Consider the following 16238-nt stretch of genomic DNA (forward strand, 5'->3'; position numbering starts at 1 on the left):
CCGGAGTATTGTCCTATCGTAGCAGAAGCTGTATCTAGTCTACTGGCACTTACAACGATAAGTGGAGATGCCTGGAACCTTGCTGAGTTTCATCTTAGCTCTGCCAATGCAGGTTTATATTGTGGTTTCTAATCTCTAGCCTAGACTGTCTGAGTAGGAGCACTCTCCTCTCTTGCATGTGGCAGCGTGTGCTCCCCCAGCTCTTCCAGCTGGTGTATTCCTCCCTTTTCCCATCCCACCCCCTTTGGGGAGTGTAGTGGTAGTTGCACACTTAAGATGTGCATGGATAGAGACTGAGGTTGGCTTCTGCACAGGGGTTTAAGGTGTGTGTATGGTGGAGAGGGGAGAGGTAAGCTGGCCTGCTCTGCAAGGAATTTCCCCAAAAGTCCTCCCATGGCTGCTCTCTCTGAGATACCTTCTTGTATTCCTTTTAGCCCCTCATAAAGGCATATTGTACCTAATGGATGTGACAGTGGTTGAGTCTGGGATAGATTGGATTTCCTGTAGAGCGGTCTCTTTCATATCTCTGTAGTGCATTTTGCAAAGCAGTATACACTGCACTGCTTTTGTGCATGGAATCCCAGTCTGACCCTTGGCAGGTGGGTCTGGGCAGACCTATAGTAATCCTTTGGAGACTGACTTACGTATGCGTATTTTCACTCTACGAGTTTAACTGGGTTACAGCCGCCCCCGCTACTGAGCCACAGTTTCTTAACCCTGACTCTGTTTCACGAATAATTGGCTTCTTGGAGAATGCTAACTATGAGAGCAATTATGAATAACTGTGGTGGTTTTGTACTATGAAAACTAGTCCATTAGATCATATGACATAAGTGGTAAGTTAGTTGCTGCCTGGCTGGCATCCTTTGGTGGTGGCAGGTAGGTGACAGCCACTTGTATTGCTGTTCTGTATATTTTAAACTGATGGTCCAGCTGTGAGTGACATGAAATACTTTCATTAAATAGGGTAGTGTTCCTCTCTCACATAATATATCTGGACTTCTGCCTACTGAGTCTCGATGCTAGAAGAGGACAAAGGCCGGCAATATTGTTAAAGACCTCGGTATCTCTGCATCTGTTGGCTTTGGATCATAGAGATTGGGGGTTAAGAGCATAAGAGCTGCTAGACTGGGTCAGAACATGGTCATCTTGTCCAGTATCTTGTCTCTGACCGTTGCTTCTATGGAAGTGTACAGAACAGGGCAACTGTGGGGTAACCTCCCCTATCTTCCACTCCCGGCTTCTAACAGTCTGAGGTTTCAAGTTATCTTGAGCATGGGGTTGCATCTGCCATGAACTTATCCAGTTCTTTTTTTGAGCCCAGTTATATTTTTGGCCATCACAACATCCCACAGCAATGAGTTCCATAGGTTAGTTGTGTGGAAAAAGTTCTCTCTCTTGTTTGTGTTCAACCTGCTGCCTATTAATTTCATCAGGTGACCCCTGATTTTTGTATTGTGGGAATGGGTAAATAACACTTTTCTATACCATTCATGATTTTATAGACCTCTATCATATGGTTCGCTTAGTTGTTTCTTTCCTAAGATGAACAGCCCTAATATTTTTAGTCTCTCCTGGTATGAAAGTCATTCCATACCCTTGATCATCTTTGTTGCCCTTCTCTGAGCCTTTTCCTGTTCCACTATTTCCTTTTTGAGATGAGGTGACCAGAACTGGACACAGTATTTGAGAGATGGGCACACCATGAATTTATATAATGGCATTTGTTATTTTCAGTCTTATTGTCTATCCCTTTCCTAATAGATCCTAACACCCGGTTAGTCTTTTTGATCACTGCTGTGCATTGAGCGGAAGTTTTTGTAGAACTATCCATAGCGACTCCAAGATCTCTTTCTTGGGTGATAACAGGTGATTTAGAGCCCATTGTTGTATATGTATAGTTGGGATTATTTTTTCCAATGTGCATTACTTTGCACTTAACAACATTGAATTTCATCTGCCATTCTGTTGTCCAATCACCCAGTTTTGTGAGCTCCCTCTGTAGTTCCTCACAGTCTGATTTGCTTAACTATCTTGAATAATTTTGTATCATCTTCAAGTTTTGCCACTTCACTGGTCACCCCCTTTTCCAGATCATTAATGGATACGTTGAACAGCACAGGTCCCAGTACAGATCCTTGGGGAGAACTTGAGGGTTGTTTGGGTCTGAGAGGGAACTCACTCCTTATGCCTGTCTCCGAGACAGCTTGTCTAAAATGTCTTTCCTTGTGGGATTGTACTCAAGTGTAACAAATCCGTGACTGAAAACTACATCATGGATGCCATCTAAACTATCCATGTGTGGTATCAAATATGAAACATGTCCTATGCCCTTGAGTTCCAAAAACCTGTTTCCCCCCACCCCCATCATATGAACTAAAGAATCACCATTAGATGTCATGGGTATCAAGGCTTTTTTTTTCCCCCTAACCTTCAAAGAGTTGAGAATGACTATCAGATTCTTGAGCAGATTAGCTAATCCACCCCAGAGAGAGTAGTGGTGTGTACACACACAATAGAAAATACATTGTGACTGGCTCAAATAGAAGAAGATCAAACGAGTCTGGCCATGTAATTTTCTGATCTGAAACTTTACTGCAGTCTCTACTGTACTGAGACAAGAGTAGAGCTGGGTGGAAATTGTAGAGATTTAAAAAAAAAAGAAGTGCCCATTGTGTATCACTGCAACTGAGAGCTTTCAAAATTGTTCATGAAAACCCATGTGTCCCAGCCCAGAATAGCCGAATGTCCTTGCTCTGAAGTCATTGCTCTGAATCAGATATGAGTACTGTAACCACTGGGCTGTTGGCTCTTCAGATGGTGTGTCTCGTACACATACATTCTGACCTGTATTTCAGCTCTGGGGCGGTGAAATCTTTCCTGACAAAAATTAAAGCTGAGACATTCCTGCCAAAAGGGTCAGTTTTTGACAGACAGGCATTATCTGACAAACATTTTATTGAAAAATTCCTAACCAGCTCTGTCAAGAGCTTTGAAATTGAGAGAGATTGTTCTGGAAAGCGTACCTGGTCACCTCGGCATCTGGTCTTAGTTTAGCTTGTAGCGCCAAGGCCACTTCCATCTAGGAAAGGGATCTGAATACAGCACACCAGCCTGCCTGGCTGGGTTCTGATATCCAGAATGTTGGCCATGTACCTGGGAAAAGTCCCCAGTTGTTCATGGGCAGTGAAGTGGATCAACTGCATGGTGAATTGGCTTATAGCCTGGCCCTTTAATATTCCCTTCCTAGCTGTAGCTGATGGAGGTGTCTACAGGGAAAATGACCATCTATGGACAAATTGCTAATCACTCTGACCCTGAAACTCACTGATCCTCTAGAAAGCAGTTTCACGTTGCACACAGGCATACCCCATTGGTTGTGTGGGGAGGAGGAGGTGGGTTTGCAGTTTGGGGCTTGAAACGCTTCTATTTAATGGGAAAATCCATGTCTGATCTCTTTAAATGTAGTGTTACCACTCTGACCCCTTTTCTTTGGCTCGGCCCGTGTGGCAGGATATTCCTCTTACTCGTCGCTTCCTAGCACACTAATTCAAATCAGACCACATGTGAAAAAGGCACTTTCGATGTTAGCTGGAAAAATCAAAGAAGTTGTATTGTACTGAATCCCTTAACTAACTGAAGGCTGGGGCTGGGGAGGAAGGAATGCAGAGGAAACATATCCCCAATGCAACATTTGCTTCCCCATTTAGCTGAATATTTCAGATGCCTTTGGAATACTTCAACTCAATGGGGTTGTACTGTGTTCATTTTTCAAGTCTAAAAATAGTTTACAGACCAGGTTTGTCCCTATTCTGGTCCCTTTTGTCCTTCCTGAATAGTCAGTACAAAGGGTGGATGGAATCTAACTGCAGCTGCCAAGTATAGAATTCCCTGGCAGAGGAATTCTTAATAGTTTAGAACAAGCGGAGCCAGATCTTCGGCAAATGCCCTACACCTGTTTTAGGATGCAGAATTTTGCTTTTTCAGTTTTCAGCTGACTTTTAGGGGCCACCGCCAGATGTTCTTATTTTTATGGCAGCTCCTGCTGTTCAAGGGAAGATCAATAAAAATGATAATGAGGCTGAGAAGTTAGGTTGGGGAACACAATGGTTTAAATTCCTCTTCTTGCAGTTTATACATTTGACATTTGCAAAGCGGAACAAAAGGATATTACTAAGAGTAACAGTGAAAATAGGGAGGGGGAAATTTAGACTGAATATCAGGTTAACAGGGAGATCTATTAAGCTGTGGAATAATCTCCCAAGGGAAGTGGTGGTAGACTTATAGCATGAAACTAGACTGGATGAAAAATCATAAAGTATCCTTTAGGGAACAATTCTGCATGTGCTCCAGGGGATAGACTAGATGATTTAACAGGTCTTTTACCTATTCTGGCTTCTTTTACTTTTACACTGAAAGCAGCAGCAGCTGTTTTGCTCAGTTGTCATAGTACAAGTGTCAACCCAAAAGGTATTTGTTAAAGAAATTTTTACCTGGGTTAGAACAAGAAATGCTGCTGATCCTTACCATTTCCTCTTATAAGTAGCTACCAGTGTTTGCACTGCAGTCATGTCTAGAGGCCAGGGCTCCATTGTGCTAGACTCTTACAAACATGAACTAAAACCAGTTTCTGCCCAGAAAGGGCTTACGATTAATGTTTAAGACAAAACAGCAGACCTGTGATCAGCCTAATGGGCAGCACACCAGCTGCCTTGTTCGGAGTGTCATGGCATAAGTGGCTTTTCAGCAGAGTTTTACAAGATAAGGGAGTGGGCTTGCAGACTTTTCACAGGGGATTCTTCCTTGCATAAGGAGCAGTAGGAGAGCACAGCTGTGCGTGGTGGAAAACTGGACAAACAATCAAGGCTGACATAACTGGCCTCTGTGGAACTATATATAGCCCCTATACACTGCTCTCCCTGCTACTCATTTACTTGCCCTGTGGGTTAACTGGGAACCACCCACCCACCCTTCCCAGTGTTATCTGAAAGTTTTCCTTCCTGCTGACATCATAGCAGATGTCCAGCTGTGCCGAGTTCTAATAACTTTCTGGCCAGCATCTGGAACTTCAGAAATGCACTCTGGAGAGCAGGTACCATGCTTTTGTTGGTTTCACTGTGAAAGCGGCTGTGAGTAGCTTTGGAATGGAAAGTATTCCTGCAGGATGACAGTCCCTACAAGCTGGTTTCACTCTTTGTGAAAGGGTGAGTAGCCAGCCCAGCTTCCATGGTGGAAGGTGAACACAAGTACATTCTCTCCAAGGGAGAAATTCTAAATAGGACCTGATTAAAGAAGGCAATGGAGACAACTTCTAGGGCTTTAGTGGATTTGATTTAACTCATGCACAAGTTGTATTTGGAGTAGAAGAACCTGACAGAACGAGTTTCTCGCTCACTTTTGGAGGAAGTCCTGCCAAATCCATGGTTAAACTCACTGGCAGGACAGTGTGATGGAAACTTAGACAGCCATTCCCAAGATTATACCTAGTTTGTGAATGGAAGACTTCAGTCCCCAGGACTGTGACCCAATCAATACTTTCTAGAACACTGAACCATGAAAATAATACCAAATAGTTGACAATCAAATAGGAAACCACCACTGAGACACTGAAAACTGAGGCCTCTCTTCTCCTGAAAGCATGCAGGGTGGTTGTGCCTGGAAAAAGGTATGTGTGCTCAATACCTGGAACATGCTGCATTTGCTCACTGATTGGGTAACTGCACAGCTGCTAACAATTTGTGCTCACAGTTCCCACTTGCATGCATGGCATAGCAAGAGATTTCCTTGTAGCAACTTCAGGAGGCTCTGTTCTGTTAAGTGCCTTGGTTGGCTGAGGGAGTAAACTAATCAGATTGGAGTGCCTGCTGGAAAGCGTGGGAGGTCCAGTATTGCCAATTCATATCACTTGAAATTTGGTGCTATTTCTTAAAGCCCCACCACTTAAGAGTTATTTTCGAAGTAAAAGTTGGAGTTCTCATATAACTTTCTGGTCTTTGTGGGGAAGCTTGAAAACCCAAAACCCAAAGAGTCGCAAACAGAAGACAAACCAAACCTTCACATTTATTAAAAAAAACAACTCTCGACTTGAACACGTGGGAGAGCAATAGTGGAGATAGCGTTCACTGAAACTAAGCATGAGCCTTTTCTAAATGCTGTGGCGTTTCTTACGTATGGATCCAAGCCAGAGGCCTGAGGCAGATGTTCATGTCTATGGGAAGCTTTGCCTGGGTAGGGCTTCAGGATTGGGCCCTGTATTCATACCAAGTAAATAAATATTTTCCTAGGTTACGGTTATAACACTGGTGTTTCCCTTACGATGACCCTTGAAAACTTCCATAAAGCTGCAGCAGAATCTTATGCTCAGAATACGCAGTCTCCCAGGGCAGTTCATGTTGTTTTCTTTTCTTTGCACCATTTTAGTATAAAACTGACCTTGTCAATTACAAAAGCATTTTAAAGAGGCCCTAATTAGCGTCTATAAATTGCTTTCCCTAACCTTTCCAAGCTGATGTGATCTGTTCCCTTGTTACTAAAAACCTTTTATTAGGTGTCTTCATTTTCTCCACCCACATGAGTAGTTTCCTGAAGCCTTTTACTCAGCTTTTCCTGCATGCAGTCAAACTTGAAGGCGTTTTATCAGTAAGTGCATTTACCTGATGGAGGGGGATTTTTCTGCTGGCTTCTGTGCTGCTTTGAAGGGCCTGAAAAAAATTAGTTGTCCCCAGCAGAATCAGGATATATATTTAATAAATAGGTCTCTGTTCAATAACACACATTTTGTGGCTTCTCGGGCACTAAAATCCATTCCTTCTAGCACACCAATAAGGGAAACATCAGTGTAAGCCTTGTTGGCAAAGGTGAAATTATTCTAATGGTAAATTAGTGGAGGTGTGTCCTTCCATTACATGCTCAGACAATCTGTGGATCTGATTACAACCAGGCTGGCTGACGTACAACAATTAAGCAATTGTTAATGACATCAGAACCTGGGAGTCTGTCTGATGTTCTAACAAGTAGAAGACTCTTCCTGGCTACTTGAAGTCAAAGCTAGGCAGGAAATTGTGTGTTCCTGTCCTGTCAGACTTCTGAGGTTTCAAAAACTTTCTCTGTCCTGAATAGAGATGAAAAATCAATTGTGAAATTTTTTGCAAATGGAAAATTTCAGATTAGGTCAATAAAAACATTTCATTCAAATGTTGACCTTTAATTTCTTTTTTTTTTTTACTATAAATTACCTTAAATGTTTAAACTAAAAATAGTTTTGAATTGAAATGAAATGTTTCATTTCCAAAACGTCAAAATGCGAAACTTTCAAAATTAAAACTTTTCCACTTGGTTTTGACATGAGCATTTTCCTTCTAAAATGCTATTTCATTGAAAAATTCCCAACCAGCTCTACTTAAAGCGTTTACACTGTCCACTGAGGAGAGCCCTTTATGGCATGTGCACTTTCTGTTTCAAGGCATCTGAAATGACAAATAGACCATAAAGAGGGAGGTCTTGCTCTGTCTAATGTGACCATCACCATGTCTAGATGCTCTGTCAAAATAAAAATCTAGGCCAAAATTCTCAAACCTTCAGCTACTAAAGCCACACACAGCACCACAAAAACAAAAAAGGGGGGTCGAGGGAGAGTGATTTTTTTTTTTCTAAAGATGTGCTGAGCACTTGCAGCTCCTGTTAACTGCAATAGAAACCAAAAGTGCACAGCCCCTCTCAGTTGTACTTAGGAGCCTAACTTTAGGTATCCTGGCTTGAAAATTGTGGCCCAAATATTGGAAAAAACAAAAACAAAAAATCCTTGCCTGTGTTCGTGCTCTGTCCCAGCATGCTCTCTCACCTTACACATGTTCTCTTAATATCAACTCATTTTCTGGTTTGTTTTTCGTTTTGCAAACTGCATACCTGATCCCACTTTCACAGGAGTCTGTGGTAAAACCTTGACTGTTATGGGTGCATTATCAAGTCCTAGCAGAGTATCCGCCATGCAGTGCTTTGGTTTCCAATATATTGTTGAATGGCAACATTGAAAATAATACTTTTTTATGGATCTCTTCAATCACTGAAAATAATTCATAACTTTTTTTTAAAACTCCTATATAGTGGACCCTAAATGTTGGGTCCAAATTACTTGTCTCTCTTAACAAAGAATGTTCAGTTGTGGTCCAGAGCATTTTAAATGGAGCCAGACTTGGCCAGTGGCTCCTGCCAACTCCTGGATTTTGTTTCTTAACAAAAGTAGCTTAAATTGGTTAAGCTGCTTCTAAAGTGTAGGAAAAAATGTGGTTTGGAGGCGAGTTTCAGCAGCTTTGTCACCCTGGTTTCACTTTTAAAACCTGACACACTTTTGCAGGTTCAGTCTTTACTCTTGTACTTTTTAAACAAGAACCACCTCTTAAAACAGCTGAGTTGTCTGGCTGTGAACAGCCATTAATTTTTGTTAGCTGCAGTTACTGTTGATCATGTGTGCTGCACACTTCTAGTCTGTATAGGCTTGGTTTAAACAGACTCCTTTAGCATGGATAATCCCACTGATTAATTGTCTGAGTATGATATTATCTCCGTCAAACAGTATATTGTCCTGGTTAGTGTGGGGATGGAACAGGACGTCTGTGTTTGAGGCTGCTATTACATATCACAATATGTAATACCCCAGTAAAAGCTGTGTTATCTGGCACTTTATCAACCATAAAGCTCTATTAACCAGCATTTCTGATATCTCCCAATACACGTCTTCAGTCTAGTAACCAGGACTAGTATACTGCCAGGAGGTTATGCAGTTGCACATTCTGCACTCTACTTATATGCAAAAGAGGCAGAAGACAAGTAAGCAAGATAGTATCAGGGTTTTATTAAAAAAAAAACAGCTTCCAGGGTGTGTCACAGGGTCATTACAGATTCAGCCCGATCTCCTACACCTTCTACACCTACAATGATAATTGATGTTGATAATGGTGACCCTGAGGCACTGCAAGATCCTGAAGTGCCTTCTAAATCATCAAGGAAAGATTAAATTATGTTCAGTATAGTTTTAGTGTTAAGGGTATTTTTAGTGATCTGGGTGTACACCATGTGCTGTCCATAGTGATATGTAGTGTCGTAAGATAACCTGCTGTATAGAAGACTTTACCTGTCTACACTTCAGTGCTTCAAGAAACCAACCACTCGGCAGTGCAGTACGACTACTGGATTGGTGAGTACCTGTATACTATTCTATACTTTATTCATTTGATTGTATTCTAATTCTTTGACAGTTGGAATTGTATAACTCTTAGTTAACCGGAATTTTTGACTAACCAGCACTCCCCATACTGCCAACATGCCAGTTAACAATGCTTTTACTGTATTAGAGAGACAAGGTGGGTGGGGTAATACATTTTATTGGACCATCTTCTGTTGATGAACGAGACAAGCATTTGAGCTACACAGAGCTCCTCTTCAGGTCAGAAGTTGGTCCAATACAAGATATTACCTCCCCTCTCCTTATCTCTCTAATATCCTAGGTCCAACACAGCTACAGCAACACTGTAAACAATACTTAATATTGTTTTAACAATCCCCGTATTTCAGTGGGAATTTAGAGATTGGTTCTGTTGTCCCATGGGCATGTTAACTGAGAGATGAAGCATGTCATCTGTGGTCTGAAAGGTAAGTTTCTCTGCGGTTTCTATCATTCCTAGGTGCTGACTGAAGTTAAAGGGTTTCTCTGGTTTAATAGGATTTGGGGGAAATTCTTGCTGTAGTTGCACCACATAACATGAAGGGTTTCCTGCCAAGAGGGAAAAATGGAGGCAGTTCAGAGTTAAGATTGTGGGCTTGTGAGGTACGGCAGGTAAGGTCACCATCTGCTTCGCAAACTCTGCCTTGCCAGATCTCAGCAAGCCAAGCCGAGGACACAGCGGCAGCCTTAGCTGGAAATGTCATGGCTTTTGTCAGCTCAAGGCAGATTATTAATGTTACCTTAGCTGAAATGAGTGGGTGGAGGATGTTTGTGCCCAAAACAAAGCGCTAAATTTCTCCCATTTAACCTGTCAGTGCCTCAGTCACAGCTGCTGTACTTACAACTGCGAAGAACTAGCAGGAACACCCTCCTCAGCCGTTGGGAAGCTTGTGGCAATGCACATGACCAACAGGCGATGCTAACTGCCATCAAGCCAGAAGCCCCTTAGGGATTCTTATTTATGCTTTAATATCCTGCAGCCGCCATTTATCAAAGGTCATAATTTTCAAGACTCAAATAACAATAGTTTGCATGTACGCAGCACCTTACAGCCAACTACCTCGAAGCACATTAAATGTCACGACTCCCCCAAGGGAGATTTTATTCACCTCGTTTACAAATGGGGAAACCGAGGCACAGCCCAAGGTGTGAATGAGTCACTTGCAGAGCTGGGCCTGGAACCCAAATTGGCTGGTTTCCAGTCCCTGCTCCAGCTACTAGCTCAGACTCTGAAAGTTATCGTTTGGTCTGGCTGCCCAATTGGAGGGTCTGTAACTGAAGAGGAATTGGTATCACAGTACAGATATCAGCTAGCTGAAATGGGGATGGCAGCATGGAAATTATTGCAGAAAGCAAAACTTAGTTCTTCCTCCACCTCACCAGCTCACCGTTCCGTTACTTCCCACACTCAAATAGTAACCACCTACGTTTTCCAGTGCCTTCAGTAAAGAAAACCACAAAAGAGCAAAAATAAAGGCACCTGGAGTGATCATAAGATATCTCCTGTGTAATAGGCAGTGGCAGCAACCTCGAACAAAACAGCAGCTGTCTCTCTACATGGATAGTGGTCTTGGACATCTGAAGTTGCATTACACAAAGGCATTGTGGTCTAGAGCTAAACACACCACACTTTGTATGGTTGTGGGGTTCGTAAATGAATATTGGTGACTTTAGAAGGAAGAGAAGCCATCCTGACGGTGCAGAGAGCCCTCACATGTCTGCCTTTCCTCAAGAGGCAGGGGAATGGAGAGAGGCGGGGGAATCATGCCTGCAGACAGTTCATAGGGAGCAGAGAATCAGCCCATGGACTATGTGCTGCAGTTTAACATGCCTGCAGGCTTTTCTTTTTCCCTTTTCTCCTGCCCATGGAGAAATTTAGAGATAATCCGCGTTATTCTTTCCAGACTTAAATCTCTGTCCTGGCTTCAGGACTGAGGCCTTGGCTACACTAAAAAGGAAGGTCAACCCAGCTATATTGCTCAGGGTTGTGAAAAATCTCACGCATCTGAGGGTATGTCTACACTACGGGATTATTCTGATTTTACATAAACCGGTTTTGTAAAACAGATTGTATAAAGTCGCGTGCACACTGCCACACTAAGCACATTAATTCGGTGGTGTGCGTCCATATACTGAGGCTAGCGTCGATTTCCGGAGCGTTGCACTGTGGGTAGCTATCCCATAGCTATCCCATAGTTCCCGCAGTCTTCCCCGCTCCTTGGAATTCTGGGTTGAGATCCCAGTGCCTGATGGGGCAAAAAACATTGTCGCGGGTGGTTCTGGGTACAGCCTCACCCCTCCCTCCGTGAAAACAGCAGACAACCGTTTCGCACCTTTTTTCCTGGGCGAACTGTGCAAACGCCATAGCACAGCAAGCATGGACCCTGCTCAGATCAAGACCGCAATCGTAGATGTTGTAAACACCTCGCGCATTCGCGTGCAGTCTATGCTGAACCAAGACCTGCAAAGCCAGGCGAAGAGGAAGCGGCTACGGCAGCGCGGCGACGAGAGTGATGAGGACATGGACACAGAATTCTCTCAAACCACGGACCCCTGCGCTTTGGAGATCCTGCTGGTAATGGGGCAGGTTCTAGCCATTGAACGCCAATTTTGGGCCCGGGAAACAAGCGCAGACTGGTGGGACCGCATAGTTTTGCAGGTTTGGGACGATTCCCAGTGGCTGCGAAACTTTCGCATGCGTAAGGGCACTTTCATGGAACTTTGTGACTTGCTTTCCCCTGCCCTGAAACGCTAGAATACCAAGATAAGAGCAGCCCTCACAGTTGAGAAGCGAGTGGCAATAGCACTCTGGAAGCTTGCAATGCCAGAAGCTACCGGTCAGTCGGGAATCAATTTGGAGTGGGGGCTGCTGTGATGCAAGTAGCCAAAGCAGTCATTAAGCTGCTGCTACGAAAGGTTGTGACTCTGGGAAATGTGCAGGTCATAGTGGATAGCTTTGCTGCAATGAGATTCCCTAACTGTAGGGGGCCGATAGATGGAACCCATATCCCTACCTTGGCATCGGAGCACTAGGGCATCCAGTATGTAAACCGCAAGGGGTACTTTTCAGTGGTGCTGCAAGCACTGGTGGATCACAAGGGACATTTCACCAACATCCACGTGGGATGGCCAGGAAGGGTTCATGACGCTTGCGTCTTCAGGAACACACTCTGTTTAAACGGCTGCAGCAAGGGACTTACTTCCCAGACCAGAAAATAACAGTTGGGGATGTTGAAATGCCTGTCGTTATCCTGGGTGACCCAGCCTACCCCTTGATGCCATGGCTCATGAAGCCATACACAGGCAGCCGGGACAGTAGTCAGGAGTTGTTCAACTACAGGCTGAGCAAGTGCAGAATGGTGGTAGAATGTGCATTTGGCCGTTTAAAGGCTCGCTGGTGCACATTACTGACTCGCTCAGACCTCAGTCAAACCAGTGTCCCCATTGTTATTGCTGCTTGCTGTGTGCTCCACAATCTGTGTGAGAGTAAGGGGGAGACCTTTATGGCCAGGTGTGAGGCTGAGACAAATCACCTGGCCACTGATTACGCGCAACCAGACACCAGGGCGATTAGAAGAGCACACCAGGAAGCGATGCGCATCGGAGAAGCTTTGAAAACGAGTTTCATCACAGGCCAGGGTACGGTGTGACTGCTGTGTTTGTTTGTCCTTGATGAACCCCCCTTTGATTGACTCATTCCCTGTAAGCAACCCACCCTCCCCCTTCGATTACAGCTTGCTTAAGGAAATAAAGTCACTATCATTTAAAAATCATGTATTCTTCATTAAGTCATTATAAAAAGAGGGAGAGAACTGACAAGGTAGCCCGGTTGTGGTTTGGGAGGAGGATAGGAGGGAAGGAAAAGGGCACTAAAAAAATTTCAATGTAATGACAGCCTTTTGGTTGGACTGTCCACAGGGGTGGAGTGGTCGGGTGCACGAAGCCTTCCCCCATGTGTTCTTACACGTCTGGGTGAGGAAGATATGGAACATGGTGAGTTGTGAGGGTGGTTACACAGGGCTGCAGCGGCACTCTGTGACCCTGCTGCTGTTCCTGAAGCTCCACCAGATGTCAGAGGACGTCAGTTTGATCACGCAGCAGCCCCAGTGTTGCATCCCGCCACCGCTGATCTTCCTGCCTACACCTCTGATCTTCCTGCTGCCACCTGTCATCTCAAGCATCTCTCCTCTCCTCATGTTCGTCCTTCCTATCCTCACGTTCACTGGCATCTTTCCTGTAATTTAATACCATGTCCTTCCACTCATTCAGATGAGCTCTTTCATTGTGGGTCACTTCCATGATTTCCGAGAACATTTTGTCTCACGTCTTTTTTTTCTGCCGCCTTATCTGAGATAGCTTTCGGGATGGAGTAGGGAGGCTTGAAAAATTTGCAGCTGCATGAGGGAGGGAAAAAACAGGGAGAAGTATTTAAAAAGATACATTTTACAGGACAATGGTTATACTCTTTCACAGTGAACAACACTATTCACTTTACGTAACACATGTGATTTCACTACAAGGTCACATTTTGTAGCTTAATATTCAGTGCCTGCAGCTCTGGTGTTAGAGATCTCACAGACGCAGGTCCGGGCAGCAGAATTCAGCTTGCATGCGGCCATGGTAAGCCATTGTCTTTTGGCTTCTGCAGCCTTCATATACACAATGCCCTCCTTTCCCAAATACCAAGCAAATCCTGTTCAGTGCTGCTTCTTTCCTGTTAACATGCAGCAGCAGAAACCAACCCCCCATCCAATTTTCTGGGATGATCGCTTTACCCCTCCCCCCACCATGTGGCTGGTATCATGGAAGATCACTGCTAAACACCCCGCTCCCCCCACCCACCGTGTGGCTGGTAGCAGGGAAGATCCCTTGTAGCCAAGCGCGAAAAAGCTCAGCGCCATTTCCCCCCCCCCCCCCCGCTTGGCTACCTGCAAGGAAGGATTTCTTTTAAGCAGCAGGCAAACAGCCCAGTAGGAATGGCCAACTCTGTCCCCTTAATTAAATTCCTGAATTTCAACCAGGTTACCATGAATGATATCACTCTCCTGAGGGTAACACAGCGAGGTAAAGAACGGATGTTGCTTGAATGCCAGCAATCACTGGGACCATACGCAGCTAGGCTTTGTCATGCAATGATACCAGATTACTTGCTACATGCATGGCGTGGTCAAGTGTCCTACCATGGAGGACGGAATAAGGCTGCCCTGCCCGGAAACCTTCTGCAAAGGCTTTTGGAGTACCTCCAGGAGCGCTTCATGGAGATGTCCCTGGAGGATTTCTGCTCCATCCCCAGACATGTTAACAAACTTTTCCAGTAACTGTACTGGCTGCGAATGCATCCCAAGTCCTCAGGGCAAATTAATCATTAAAAAATGCTTGCTTTTAAACCATGTTTTATATTTACAAAGGTACACTCACCAGAGGTTGCTTCCATGGCTTCATTGTCTGGGCTAGTGGCTTGGGAGGGCTGGGAGAGTAATTCCATCTGGGTGAGAAAAAGCTCCTGGCTGTTGGGGAGAACGGAGTGCTATGTGCTCTCTGCAAGCTTGTCCTCCTCTTCCTCCTTCTCATCTTCCCCGTCCGCGGAATCCTCAGGCATGGCTTAGATTACCACCCCCACCTCGGAATCCACGGACAGGGGTGGGGAACTGGTGGCGGACGCCCCTAGAATTGCATGCCGCTCAGCGTAAAAGCGGCATGTTTTCGGCCCTGTCCAGGACCTTCCGTTTGCTTCTTTGGTTTTCTGGTAGGCTTGTCTGAGCTCCTTAACTTTTACACGGCACTGCACTGACTCCCTGGTGTGGCCTTTCTCCATCATGGCCTTGGAAATTTTTTCAAATGTTTTTTTCATTTCGTCTTTTGGAACGGAGTTCTGTTAGCACGGAATCCTCTCCCCATATAGCGATCAGATCCAGTACCTCCCGTGCGGTCCATGCTGGAGCTCTTTTGCGATTCTCAGGAGACTGCATTGTTACCTGTGCTGATGAGCTCTGCGTGGTCACCTGTGCTGGTGAGCTCTCCACACTGGTCAAACAGGAAATGAAATTCAAAAGTTAGCAGGGCTTTTCCTGTCTACCTGACCAGTGCATCCTAGTTCAGATCGCTTTCCAGAGCGGTCACAGTGGTGCACTGTGGGATACCGCCTGGAGGCCAATACCGTCGAATTGCGGCCACACTAACCCTAATCTGACATGGCAATACTGATTTCAGCGCTACTCCTCTCATCGGGGAGGAGTACAGAAACCAGTTTAAAGAGCCCTTTATATCAATATAAAGGACCTCGTTGTGTGGACAGGTGTAGGGTTAAAGTGGTTTAACGCTGCTAAATTCGGTTTAAACACGTAGTGTAGACCAGGCCTGAGTGACGTCATCAAGCCAGCCTAACCCCTCGTGCAGACAGCGCTGGGTCGATGGAAGAATTTTTCCATTGAGCTAGCTACCGCCTCTCAGGGAGGTGGATTAACTACTCTGACAGGAGAACCCCTCCCATCCCATCACTGTAGTGAGTGTCTACACTGATGCGCTGTAGCATTTTAAGTGTAGACATAGCCAAACCTGGCCCTGATCAGCCTGTATACATTTACAGTGGCAATACCTGCTCTTTAGAGCTTAGGTTGCGATTGGGTGTCTTAGTACAGTGGTTCTCAAACTTTTGTACTGGTGACCCCTTTCACACAGCAAGCCTCTGAGTGCGACCCCCCTAATAAATTAAAAACATGTTTTAATATATTTAACACCATTATAAATGCTGGAGGCAAGGCAGGTTTTGGGGTGGAGGCTGACAGCTCGCGACCCCCCATGTAATAACCTTGCGACCCCCTGAGGGGTCCCGACCCCCAGTTTGAGAAACCCTATCTTAGTGTATTTATAGGTAACTGCATGTATGTGTTTGTGTAAATGATGCTGATCCTGTACCCCCTACCACTAACATATTCATTCTCCTCACTTCTTGGTTTTGCTCAGATCCCACTGGCTGCAGTTCTCCCGCTTCCCTGAAGAATGCTCTAATTCCTTATTT

The 16238-nt window shown here is 44.7% G+C and overlaps 1 protein-coding gene across 2 annotated transcripts in view; it reads left to right on the forward strand.

The window, feature by feature from the left end:
* PPP1R16B (protein phosphatase 1 regulatory subunit 16B) overlaps nt 1-16238 on the forward strand; it is a 102236-nt gene that overhangs the window by 22533 nt on the left and 63465 nt on the right. The window lies entirely within an intron of this gene.

This window comes from Gopherus flavomarginatus, chromosome 11, assembly GCF_025201925.1.
Source record: "Gopherus flavomarginatus isolate rGopFla2 chromosome 11, rGopFla2.mat.asm, whole genome shotgun sequence".
In the NCBI taxonomy this organism is placed as follows: domain Eukaryota; kingdom Metazoa; phylum Chordata; order Testudines; family Testudinidae; genus Gopherus; species Gopherus flavomarginatus.